The sequence below is a fragment of the Schistocerca serialis genome, chromosome 10, assembly GCF_023864345.2.
Source record: "Schistocerca serialis cubense isolate TAMUIC-IGC-003099 chromosome 10, iqSchSeri2.2, whole genome shotgun sequence".
NCBI classification, from domain to species: Eukaryota; Metazoa; Arthropoda; class Insecta; order Orthoptera; family Acrididae; genus Schistocerca; species Schistocerca serialis.
The window spans coordinates 253,216,052-253,229,777 of record NC_064647.1 but is presented as its reverse complement, the minus strand read 5'-3'; the positions used below and the strand labels follow the sequence as shown (position 1 = coordinate 253,229,777).

General features: G+C 43.1%; 1 protein-coding gene across 3 annotated transcripts in view; it reads left to right on the top strand.

The window, feature by feature from the left end:
* The window catches only part of LOC126425308 (ubiquitin carboxyl-terminal hydrolase calypso), a 225,510-nt gene that overhangs the window by 12,654 nt on the left and 199,130 nt on the right, over positions 1-13,726 (top strand). The window lies entirely within an intron of this gene.

The window sequence follows — 13,726 nt, the reverse complement described above, 5'->3', positions numbered from 1 at the left end:
AAGAGAATAGAAGATTTCAAAATGTGGTACTACAGAAGAATGCTGAAGATTAGATGGGTAGATCACATAACTAATGAGGAAGTATTGAATAGGATTGGAGAGAAGAGAAGTTTGTGGCACAGCTTGACCAGAAGAAGGGACCGGTTGGTAGGACATGTTCTGAGACAATGAGGGATCACAAATTTAGTATTAGAGGGCAGCATGGAGGGTAAAAATCGTAGAGGGAGACCAAGAGATGAATACACAAAGCAGATTCATAAGGATGTAGGCTGCAGTAAGTACTGAATGAAGAAGCTTGCAAAGGATAGAGTGGCATGGAGAACTGCATCAAACCAGTCTCAGGACTGAAGACCACAACAACAACAACAACAACAACAACTATTTTGTGTTATTGTGGTGTTCGTTTTAGCTCTGTACCTCTTGCTGTTCCCTCCCTCTGAGTGCAGAGGTTATGTTTTTACTGTATAGGCCTTTTACAAGTATGTCTGTTAGGAACTGGGGACTGATGACCTTGATGTTTAGCCCCCATCAAATCCCAAAACTAACCAACCAACTGCCACCTGTGAAATGTAATTAGATTGACACAAATATTTATTTTGACAAAAAAACTTGTTATGGACCACAAATAGTAGTTACTTTACAAATCACTATCATTATTAAAATAAAATAATGGTATTCCCATTGTTAATAAATCAAGCTGTGTTGTTCATTACCAGGGATTCAATTGCAGATGCGAAAGCCGTCGGCACACGAACTGTGCATCCCTATGTCGAGCATTGAGCATGTCGAGTTTCTGATGTCAGAGCTTGGAATAGCACGTTGAGGAGTCTTTCTGAATGTGCAGGGCAAGAGATAGCATGTCAGATACTCTGCACGTGCATTTGAATGTTGACCAGTGAGATGGCAGAATGCCACTACGTCACACACACGCCATCTCCCTGCAGTGCAGATTTGGGATGCACCATATTGGCTTTACTTGAAGCTCATATATATACAGGGTGGTCCATTGATCATGACCGGGCCAAATATCTCACGAAATAAGCGTCAAACAAAAAAACTACTCAGAACGAAACGTATCTAGTTTGAAGTGGGAGACCAGATGGCGCTATGGTTGGCCCACTAAATGGCGCTGCCATAGGTCAAACGGATATCAACTGTTGTTTTTAAAATAGGAGCCCCCACTTTTATTACACATTTGTGTAGTATGTAACGAAATATGAATGTTTTAGTTGGACCACTTTTTTCGCTTTGTGATAGATGGCGCTGTAATAGTTACAAACATATGGCTCACAATTTTAGACGAACAGTTGGTAACAGGTTGGTTTTTTAAATGAAAATACAGAACGTAGGTATGTTTGAACATTTTATTTCAGTTGTTCCAATGTGATACATGTACCTTTGTGAACTAATCATTTCTGAGATCGCATGCTGTTACAGCGTGATTACCTGTATATACCACATTAATGCAATAAATGCTCAAAATGATGTCCATCAACCTCAATGCAATACGTGTAGTGACATTCCTCTCAACAGCGAGTAGTTCGCCTTCCATGACGTTCGCACATGCATTGACAGTGCGCTGACGCATGTTATCAGGTGTTGTCGGTGGATCATGATAGCAAATATCCTTCAACTTTCCCCACATAAAGAAATTCGGGGATGTCAGATACGGTGAACGTGCGGGCAGGGTATGGTGCTTCGATGACCAATCCACCTGTCATGAAATATGCTATTCAGTACCGCTTCAACCACATGCGAGCTATGTGCCGGACATCCATCATGTTGGAAGTACATTGTCATTCTGTCGTGCAGCAAAACATATCGTAGTAACATCGGTAGAACATTACATAGGAAATCGGCATACATTGCACCATTTAGATTGTCACTGATAAAATAGAAGCCAATTATCCTTCCTCCCATATTGCCGCACCATACATTAACCCGCCAAGGTTGCTGATGTTCCACTTGTCGCAGCCATCGTGGATTTTCCGTTGCCCAATAGTGCATATTATGCCACTATTGGTGAATGACGCTTCGTTGCTAAATAGATCACGTGCAAAAAATCTGTCATCGTCCCGTAATTTCTTTTGTGCCTAGTGGCAGAACTGTGTACGACGTTCAGAGTCGTTGCCATGCAATTCCTGGTGCATAGAAATATGGTACGGGTGCAATCGATGTTGATGTAGCATTCTCAACACCGACGTTTTTGAGATTCCCAATTCTCGTGCAATTAGTCTGCTACTGATGTGTGGATTAGCCGTGGCAACAGCTAAAACACCTACTTGGGCATCATCGTTTGTTGCAGGTCTCAGTTGAGGTTTCACATGTGGCTGAACACTTCCTGTTTCCTTAAATAACGTAACTATCCGGTGAACGGTGCGGACACTTGGATGTTGTCGTCCAGGATATCGAGCAGCATACATAGCACACGCCCGTTGGGCATTTTGAATACAATATCCATTATATCAACACGATATCGACCTTTCCGCAATTGGTAAACGGTCCATTTTAACACAGGTAATGTATCACAAAGCAAATACCACTCGCACTGGCGGAATGCTACGTGATACCACATACTTATATGTTTGTGACTATTACAGCGCCATCTATCACAAAGCGAAAAAAGTGGTCCAAGTAAAACATTCATATTTCTTTACATATTGCACGAATATCTAATAAAAAATGGGGGTTTAAAAGAACGCTGTTGATATCCGTTTGACCTATGGCAGCACCATCTAGGGGGCCAACCATAGTGCCATCTGGTTTCCCCCTTCAAGTTAGACGAGTTTCGTTCTTTGTAGTTTTTTCGTTTGACGCTTATTTCGTGAGATATTTGGCCCGGTCACTATCAATGGACCACCCTGTATATGCCGTTTCTGAGCACCAGAAAACTGAGGTGCTCTCGAAAACCCACCATTGATTGTGTGATTCTTTGTAATGAAATTGTGTGTTACTGGTTCCTGTCTCAAAGCATCAAAATATTTCTTTTCTATCCTTCGCGTTTCAATAGGTTCTGATATGTTTTTATTAGTTTAAAGTAAGTATATACTATAATATTCAATGTTATGTAAGTGTAAGTGCGCTCCTTTTGAGGAGTGAGTTGTTTCCATTGGCTTGATCTGCAGGACCCCTTGCACTACCAGCAGTTAAGATATTTTTCCTTTTTTTTTTTCCTTTTAAGTTTTGTAATTGACATGTTGTAGAGATCCAGCACCTAAGTAGGAACAGTGATCAAATAAGACTGACATTAGGGTTTTACTAAAAAGTGAGAATGATGAAATAATTTTTATGTTATGTGGAGAAATGTTGTAAATTTGTATTGCACTATTTGTAATGGAACTTCTATAAGCCGGTGTCCTTATTGACTTGACATGGTACTTTCCTTTTTGCCTTATAGTATTTTCACAGATATCGAAGTTTTTATTTATGAATGTGGCAGACTGAACTACCTGACTAGCATGTGGACATGCGAGGAAAGTACATTTTAATAGAGCTAATATAAGAATTTTACAGCCATCCATTTTGTAAACAGTATGATTTACAAACCAGATACAGCTGACACTACTGCTGAAGTGCGTTGAAATCACCCATACCACGTTTAGGACCAAGTACCGAATGTACAAATTGTGTCATTTCCGAGTTTTCGATAGCACGTTGAACTCGGCATGCTCAACATTGACGTTCGAGAGCACGGTTCATGTGCTGATAGCTTAAAGACAACTGGAACTGGCAGGTGTACTTCGACAGGAGTGTCGTGCTGTAATGCGTCATACACCAGCGACATTCGGGCTGCTGACGTCGTGACTCGTTATGCGCCAGAGTCGACTGGCAGTGTGGACGCATCGTGCCCCTCACATTGAGGTTGCAGCTGGAATCGTATGTCTGGTGTACGGGCAGTGGTGCCAAGAAGCCGAATCCCTCCTCTGACATTTTTAAGTGAAGTGTTTATACTCGAGAGTATCGTATTTACTCGAATCCAAGCCGCACTCGAATCTAAGCCGCACCTGAAAAATGAGACTGAAATCAAGGAAAAAAAATTTCCCGAATCTAAGCCGCACCTGAAATTTGAGACTCGAAATTCAAGGGGAGAGAAAAGTTTTAGGCTGCATCTCCAAATCGAAACAAAGTTGGTCCATTGTAATATGAGAGACAATTTAGGTCGAGTGAATGACGATACAGCTACAGTAGTTTGGTACGAGTCGTAAGCTTAGCAGTTAAGCTTTACCAGGTAGCCATTGCTATGCGTCAGGCGCTCCGTCCGTATTTATACGGGTACCCTTCCTTTTTCACGTGCTTCGTCTGGTTTGAATTGATTTCTTTTTTTCCTTTGATCTGATGAGTGCCGTTTTCTTTGTTATAGGTGTTTACATCACCTTAAGCTGAAAATGCATTACTGTACTGTGTCACGTATTGTTTGTCGCATTGTGATGTGCGTGTTTACGGCCTGATGCCGCTCGCGGCATGGGCTTGCTTTTGTGCGCGCTACCGCCGCTTACAATTAAAAAGAGAGAGAGAGAGAGAGAGAGAGAGAGAGAGAGAGAGAGAGAGAGAGAAAGAGAAAGAGAGAGAGAGAGAGGAAACGTCTCATTAGCGATACAATAGCAAGAGACTGCTATTTGAAGATGTTCTGAATGAGAGTTTAGCGAAAATTTTTCTCCGTTTGAAAATCTTTGCAGGCGCCTCTTTAGTACATTAAATTATGCACAGAAATTAGAGTCATCTTAGATTTAAAAATCTAGTCAATTGCTGTGCTTCATTTCTGACTGTATCACTAATAGGCATAAGAATAATACGAATATAAACATGACATGATATGTATATTCTTCCACGTTTGCTGTTGTCTCACTCTAGTTTCGTAGTTTATTAGGCAGACAGGATTTTAATGAGATAGCAGCAAACACAAAAGAATACATGGCAAAATGTTTATATTCGTGTTATTCTAATGGTGAAGAGAATACTGCAAGTGATTCACTATTCATAAAAGTTCCTATTAGCAACAAACTCTTCTCAGAGGTAGGAAAAAATGCATAACGTAGAGTTGGCCATATTGACAAATATCCCAAACAGTCTTGCCAGTTGGATTTTCGTAGCACATTGAAATGCTGCTACAGTCGAAGATGAACAATACGGAATATGTATTTACTTCGTTGGATAATGTACGAAAATGCAGTGGTCGAAACTCGGGGCGGAGAAAAAAAGCTCGTCTTCCACCTTTTTTTTAATTTATTTACTGGCGCAGAGGATTTGGTGCCAGTATTTATCTTTGTGCCTACAAAGCATGCCTGTGTAGCGCTACATATATTCGACGGCAGAAGTTAGTTGTGGCGCCACCCACCAACATTTTTCAGAACTTCCGCTTGCTTTGCACTCGATTCTAAGCCGCAGGCGGTTTTTTGGATTACAAAAATCAGAAAAAAAGTGCGACTTAGATTCGAGTAAATGCGGTAAACTAGAAATTGTCAGTGTGTCCCCCATCTCGGGACGGTCTCTCTCCTTATGTTCTGCAGAGCTTTCTCTCTGGGTTCAGGCACTCACCTGAGTGACGAGCTCGTGTTCTTCGTGTGGCCAGTCAAATTATTTTGCAACTTCTTTCTTAACCATTTGGTACTGCCCACAACTCCCACAACAGAAGCCCACTCACAACTGTTGAGAAAGTTATTTCTAGAATGCTTTCCCTTGTGCTGACAGTTACGTATCACCTGTTCGCTTTCTCTCAGGCCTAACGATACGGGTTTAGGTGCACGACCAGCCCGACACTCGATCGAATATATGATAGAGACCAGGTGAACACCCTGTGGCTTTCTTCCGCGTGCAACTCTAATCTGCAGGGTTGCGTGCCACTCTATCGATGGGCGGCTACGGTATACGAGTGGCAGGCAGAGTGCCTCTCTTAGCCAATGTGTTAAGATAGTTTTGTCTCCACCACCGGGTGGCGTTCAGCGAGTTGCGGTCGTAACCCTGTGTCCCGTCAGTGTACATCTCGTATACTGGCTGTAAAAGTTTTGTGACTGTTGAGTCTCACCGAGCTCGTTCTGTATTCGGAAGTGTGTAATTTTATACGCTACTGGTTTGCCGGGCCTGTCATGAACTGGATTTGCTATCTGAATTTGCCCTCATGCTGCTTTGGTCCGCACAAGGTATTTTATTTTCCTCCTCCCCTCCAATAGCCAGGAGCTGTCGATGTGAGTTCTCCGAGGCTCCACACTAGGATTGAACTCTCTGGGGTCGAGGCTCCCCGAGAGAAGGTAGCGAAAAGAAAAGAAAGTTTCCTGTACCCGGAGAGTGTGGTAGAAGATGGCAGGAGTGACAGTAAGGAGAGTAGCAAAAGGGGAAGGTGAGCACACGGATTCCTGCAGATTGTAAGAAACGCGGTACGGAGTGAGGACGTGCGACCTGAAAGTGGGCAGTTGTTATGCCGATCATACCGTGCTCCAGTACGTGTCAGAACTGTGGGCAACAAAGAAAAGGCAGGTGAGTGGGACACGAGCTTGCAGGATGAAATTTCAGAGAAGCAGAGTAGTCTTACGGGAACGGACTGAGTGAATAAGGAATGAGTTGCTGAGAGAAAGAGAGAGAGAGAGAGTTGCCTGTGCAAGAGAACATAGAGAAGATAAGATTAAGGTGGTATGATCATGTTAAAAGAACAGGAATTGATAGGCTCTCAGAATGAGAATAAGAGATGAGAGACCTCGAGAAGTAAAGTAATGTATGAACAATAGAGGAGAAAAAAATGGTTCAAATGGCTCTGAGCACTATGGGACTTAACATCTGAGGTCATCAGTCCCCTAGAACTTAGAACTATGTAAACCTAACAAACCGAAGGACATCACCCACATCCGTGCCCGAGGCAGGATTCGAACCTGCGACCGTAGCAGTCGCGCAGTTCTGGACCAAAGTGCCTAGAACCGCTCGGCCGCAGTGGCTGGCCGAGAGAGGAGAAGACAGAGTGGAGAGAGGGATATGGTGGAAGGATGGAGAGGCTCATTTTCCACGCAGGCCCAGCCAGGGGCTGCAAGCTGTACAGTATTTCTGAGAATCTGTCATCGGCTACATGTTCCTGGTTTTCTGTTAGGTCTTTTAGTGCCTCCGATATACATTGTCTTTTAGTTTTGGTTAGTATAGCTCACTGTCAGATAGACTGTGAGTGAGAGAGCAACTCAAGTTGCTGCTGCTAATAAGGAAAGTACACCATTTGTTTGTTACATATTTTTACTAGCTTCCAACAGGAGCGACTTATATTTACAGATACCTGTGTAGTTACTAGTTTATTTCTGTATTTTCTTGTGTGTACGAGTGCTTGCTAGGCACAACCTTTTATTTTAATAGCAGTGTAGCCTACAGTACCGCCATTGTTATCGACCCTCGTATTGCACAGGCTTTTGTTCGTTTTGGTTAGTGTAGCTCAGTGTCGGATAGACCATCAGTGGGAGGGCACCTCGAATTCCTGCAGCTAATAAGCTGAGTACAACGTTTGTTTGTTACATATTTTTATGAGCTTCAAATAGGAGCGACTACAGTAGTGGATAGTAACTGTGATGGCTGTGTACAGATGCGAGCTGAGTTTGTGACCCATTGCTCACAGCTTCAGACTGTGCTGGCTTCCGTCACACAGCATCACAACTTGAGGCTGCTGCTGAGGGGTCGGACGTGGGGGAGCACGTCCCACATGTCCCCCGATCGGTCCATTGCTGTGGCCGCCCTGGGTACTGCCTGCGCTGAGGTTGAGCCCTCTCCTGTGGTCGAGAGGGAGATCGTTCCGAAGCCTGGCAGACAGCGAAAGGCTCTCTGAGGGGCCGGTAGTAGGGGCTCCCCCAGATTCGTTGGCAGAACACTAAGAAGGTGTAACAGGTCTACCAAAGAGACTGCTTACACCGTGCATGTCCACCCTGTTCTGGAGTATTGCTGTGCAGTGTGGGATCTGCATCAGGTGGGACTGACAGTTAACATAGAAAAAGTTCAGAGAAGGGCAGCTCGTTTTGTATTATCATGAAATAGAGCAGATAGTGCCATAGACACAATACATGAATTGCAGTGGTAATCATTAATACAAAGGCATTTTTCGTTGCGACAGGATCTTCTCACGACATTTCAGTCACCAATTTTCTCCTCCGATTGCGAAAAAATTCTGTCGGCACCCACTTACATAGAGAGAAATGATCATTACGATAAAATAAGAGAAAGCAGGGCTCGCACAGAAAAATTTACGAGAGTGGAGCGGTAGAGAGACAGCTTGAAGGTGGTTCATTGAACCCTCTGCCAGGCACTTTATTATGAATAGCAGAGTAATCCCATAGATGTAGATGCTAGTCTTATCATTATTGATTTTTGGGCCTTTTTTCGAACTTACACGTTTAAGTTTTTCCATTAATTGTTGAAATTTATTTGAATGGTAGACAAAAAGTATGACGTTTTCGGCAAAACAAAGTTTGTGTAGGTATTTGCCCTTCTTTCTCCCAGTTTAGGAGTGTAAAACCTCCTGCAGGTATTCTGAAAATGTTTGTAGTAGTGTGGGATCTCTTTACCTGTCCACTGTCCTGATGAAGCTAAAGCATTGGCATTCATGGCTCCCTCTAAGTGGTCATGGAGAGAAGGCTGCAAGTCACGTAGATACCCCTCCCCAGCCCCCCCACCCCCACCCCAAATCCGACCCCCACCCCATCTCCTGTCCCCTTGCTATATTTTTCGTTGAATTAGTTTTGAGGCATTGTTGGCCTTTGCAGGCATTGTGTAAATAATTTTGCGAGTTCCTTTTGTGCTACATTTCCTTTGACTTTAATAATTTCTATTGTAACATTGTGGTATACAGCACCATTCCTTTATTCTAATATCAAATGGATTCGTGCACGTCATCTGAATTGCTTACTGAATATCATTAGATTCATTACTATTTGCTTTTCTAATTCAGCTCCTGAACTGACTTTTGTAAAGAAATGCTTATAGCATTTCTTATCTTCTGCAAGTTACTGAGCCATCAGCCTTCTCAACTGACGAAGTGTGAGGTTTACCTAATGTAAGTTACGATTTCAAACAATAAAAACTCCAGGGATGAATATCGACACTGTAGGAAAAGACAAATTGCTGCTTACTTTAAAGAAGACACGTTAAGTTGCATACGGGCACAATTAAGAGATACTTACACACAGCTTTCAGCCCCAGCCTTCGTCATCAAAAGAGACAGAGAGACATCACTCTTATACACAAGGGAGCATCCCTTGTGCACTTGTGACTGCCAACTCCAGCACCTCGGGCTGGAATGCAACTATCACACGTGATGCAAGCAGCAATCTGGAGACGGCGAGGAAGGGAAAGGGATAGTAGTGTACAGGTGGGGAGAGACACAAACGCTGTCAGGTAGAGTGTGCAGGGACTAGAATGCCAACAGGCACAGTGTCAGGAGGTTGTGGTACAGGGAGATGTGGAAAAAAGAAGCAAAAAAGGAGAGGAGCAGGGAAAGACAGGCAAATGCATTGGTAGGGGGTTGCAAATAAACAGGGTGGGAGATGAGAAAGGGAGGAGATGATAGGACAGAGGGGGTGGAAACTGTTGAGTGGAGGGTGTGGAGAAGGGTAGTTCCTATCTGCACAGTTCAGAAAAGCTGATAGTGGAGGGAAGGATTGAGGTGGCTCGGGTAGTGAAGCAGCCATTGAAATTGAGTTGATTATGCTCAACTGCACGTTGTGCCAGAGGGTGCTCCACTTTGCTCTCGGCCGCAGTTTGGAGGTGGCCATTCATCCCGGTCGACAGCCGGTTGATAGCTGTACGAATATAAAGAGCTGAGTAACGACTGCAGCGGAGCTGGCAAATGTGTGTGTGTGTGTGTGTGTGTGTGTGTGTCTTTTACTGATGAAAGTTGTAGCCGAAAGCTTTATGTAAGTGTCTTTTAATTGTGCCTGCCTGTGACTTGATAAGTTCTAGTTTCTTTTTTAGTATCCTACGGTAAAATTTTACAAAGCACTGTCAGTGCCTTTTACTTTAAAGCGTATGTCGGTAATGCCTGCTGTGAGTGGTGACGGGAATGTAAGGTGGCGGAAGAGCTGATTCGTTTAGCCAGTAAGAATGATGTTTGGTTTCAAACTTTGGCGAAACAAGTACTGTGTTTTTCACAATGTCCTTTAGCATAGTATGTGTAGCTAGTAAGATGGAATTTAATTACCACAGACAAACACGGATACACAAAAACACACAATAAATGATTTAACACAAGTGATAACAATATATTCTTGGAGATGAGACCTGCCCATGGAACAAAACAAGCTTTTGTTTTTATTGTACACAGGTTTCACTTCTTTGTATTTAAGAAACACAGTGTTTTACAAGCCACTAATGTACTAAACTAAATAACTAAACTGCATCCGAACAGCTCTCTGAACACGCAGCATTACTGACCGACTGCCGTGTTGTCGTCATCCTGTAGGTGTCACCGGATGCGGATACGGTGGGGCACGAGGTCAGATTGTCAGTTTTCTTTACCGGAGCCGCTACTTCTCAATCGAGTAGCTTCTCGATTGGTCTCACAAGGGCCGAGTGCACTACTCTTGCCGAAAAAACTTAATTTTGGTGATAAAACGGGAACTGTGGTACCACGGTGGTCGCCAATGGCACGATCCATTAATGACACTGTAAATAAGAAGAAGCGAAATCTGTGTGACAGAAACAAACTGTCTTTTATTTAGTTACGTAGATGGATCACATCTCCAGTAAAGTAAAAATATAGAAACAACAAAGGAATTCCAAAAAATAACAATCCGTTATTTTATTGAAAATAACTCATCACACTAAGTCTTGTGCACTGTTAGTGCACTCTTCGTGAAATGTGTAAATAAGTCCAGCTATTGAAAGTACCTTCTGCATCACACGTATTTGAAAGAGTAAGTGTCAAAAAATTTTTTGCACCATCTAGTGCCACGAAGAAATCTTATAGCTGACTGGGTGCCTTTGATACTACAGGGTTATTACAAATGATTGAACGCATTCGGGAGGACGACGGTTCAATCCCGCGTCCGGCCATCCTGATTTAGGTTTTCCGTGATTTCCCTAAATCACTCTAGGCAAATGCCGGGATGGTTCCTCTGAAAGGGCACGGCCGACTTCCTTCCCCATCCTTCCCTAATCCGATGAGACCGATGACCACGCTGTCTGGTCTCCTTCCCCAAAACAAACCAACCAACCAACCAACCAACAAATGATTGAAGCGATTTCACAGCTCTACAATAACTTAATTATTTGAGATATTTTCACAATGCTTTGCACACAGATACAAAAACTCAAAAAGTTTTTTTAGGCATTCACAAATGTTCGATATGTGCCCCTTTAGTGATTCGGCAGACATCAAGCCGATAATCAAGTTCCTCCCACACTCGGCGCAGCATGTCCCCATCAATGACTTCGAAAGCATCGTTGATGTGAGCTCGCAGTTCTGGCACGTTTCTTGGTAGAGGAGGTTTAAACACTGAATCTTTCACATAACCCCACAGAAAGAAATCGCATGGGGTTAAGTCGGGAGAGCGTGGAGGCCATGACATGAATTGCTGATCATGATCTCCACCACGACCGATCCATCGGTTTTCCAATCTCCTGTTTAAGAAATGCCGAACATCATGATGGAAGTGCGGTGGAGCACCATCCTGTTGAAAGATGAAGTCGGCGCTGTCGGTCTCCAGTTGTGGCATGAGCCAATTCTCCAGCATGTCCAGATACACGTGTCCTGTAACGTATTTTTCGCAGAAGAAAAGGGGGCCGTAAACTTTAAACCGTGAGATTGCACAAAACACGTTAACTTTTGGTGAATTGCGAATTTGTTGCACGAATGCGTGAGGATTCTTTACCGCCCAGATTCGCACATTGTGTCTGTTCACTTCACCATTAAGAAAAAATGTTGCTTCATCACTGAAAACAAGTTTCGCACTGAACGCATCCTCTTCCATGAGCTGTTGCAACAGCGCCGAAAATTCAAAGCGTTTGATTTTGTCATCGGGTGTCAGGGCTTGTAGCAATTGTAAACGGTAAGGCTTCTGCTTTAGCCTTTCCCGTAAGATTTTCCAAACCATCTGCTGTGGTACGTTTAGCTCCCTGCTTGCTTTATTCGTCGACTTCCGTGGGCTACACGTGAAACTTGCCAGCACGCGTTCAACCGTTTCTTCGCTCACTGCAGGCTGACCCGTTGATTTCCCCTTACAGAGGCATCCAGAAGCTTTAAACTGCGCATACCATCGCCGAATGGAGTTAGCAGTTGGTGGATCTTTGTTGAACTTTGTCCTGAAGTGTCGTTGCACTGTTATGACTGACTGATGTGACTGCATTTCAAGCACGACATATGCTTTCTCGGCTCCTGTCGCCATTTTGTCTCACTGCGCTCTGGAGCGCTCTGGCGGCAGAAACCTGAAGTGCGGCTTCAGCCGAACAAAACTTTATGAGTTTTTCTACGTATCTGTAGTTTGTCGTGACCATATGTCAATGAATGGAGCTACAGTGAATTTATGAAATCGCTCAATCATTTGTAATAGCCCTGTATTAGTGTGTGCACGTATTTTGGGACCCTTAAATGTCACTTTGTGGTTAACTGTAGAATGCTTGAATCCTTCATTGTTCAAGCATTTGTATAACCTAAAACAGTCGGAAATGACAGCCATTCCTGGAAGAAATTACTCTTTGATGATACTGAATAGCAACTTTTTCATCCTTCAGGGAACAACTTAAAAACGTTTGTGGGTTCCTCTTTGGATTCCTCCGAAAATGCGCTATCCTCTTTTCTCGTTCCTTCTGCCATATTTTCCTCTTACAAACATTGCCTCGTCGCTCTCAACAGTAACTCTGTTGCCACCGAGTTTCTCACTTTCTTTGAAGTGCATTTCACTACGTACTTCTCTGCAGAAGTTCTTCCAATGTACTACTGTATTCTCAGGTAACAGTAGTTCATTGATAATAAAAAAGTTTTTGCATCTTTTAGCTCAGAGACAAGCTAATTGCGGAATTTTTGCAATGTTTAACTTGCTTCACTCATACAGTGATTTTTTTTTTTTTTTTTTTCTGATGCTGCAACTAACTCTGTGATCAGTCTTTTTGCAGCTCCAGTGCACCCCATCTGTACCTTTTGTATGAGAAATAAGGCTCATATCCCCACCACACTTCGGACACATCCTACGACTGGCTATAAAACCGTGCAACATACACCACTTAACTACATTGCCATAAGGACAAGGTCCCTGTAGCAAACTTGTTCGAATGCGGTAGCTGAAAACTCGATGGAGTCAAATCGAATTGGCCGCTCAAATCAAGCTGAAGTACTCTGTTTTGGTATTCGTCATAGGTTACTTAAAAGAACACCAAATGATTGTCTTATAGGGTGATTAGAGACAAACTAACTCAGGTCAGAAAACTAAAAGGTAATATCTCTAGAAATAATTACACTCGAGTAAATATTTCTGTAGGTTAGTGCGAAATAACCCCCATTTTAAAAACTCGTACCGTTTCAATGTGGTGTGATCAGAAGAATCTGTGTAACACAGGAAGAACCTATTAATGGAACTTGACGTTAGTATCTATTTATCAGTGCCAATAGTGTTAAAGATTGAGACACGTCGCTCTTACATAGACCTTGGGCTACACTACATGTCAGTTTGACAACGTAACAGTTTTCCAGCTTTCACATACATTCGCATCGCAAACTGACAACCAGTGTGTTGCCTTCCAACCTTACCTAGGCCTCTAGCTATGCTACAAGTCAGTT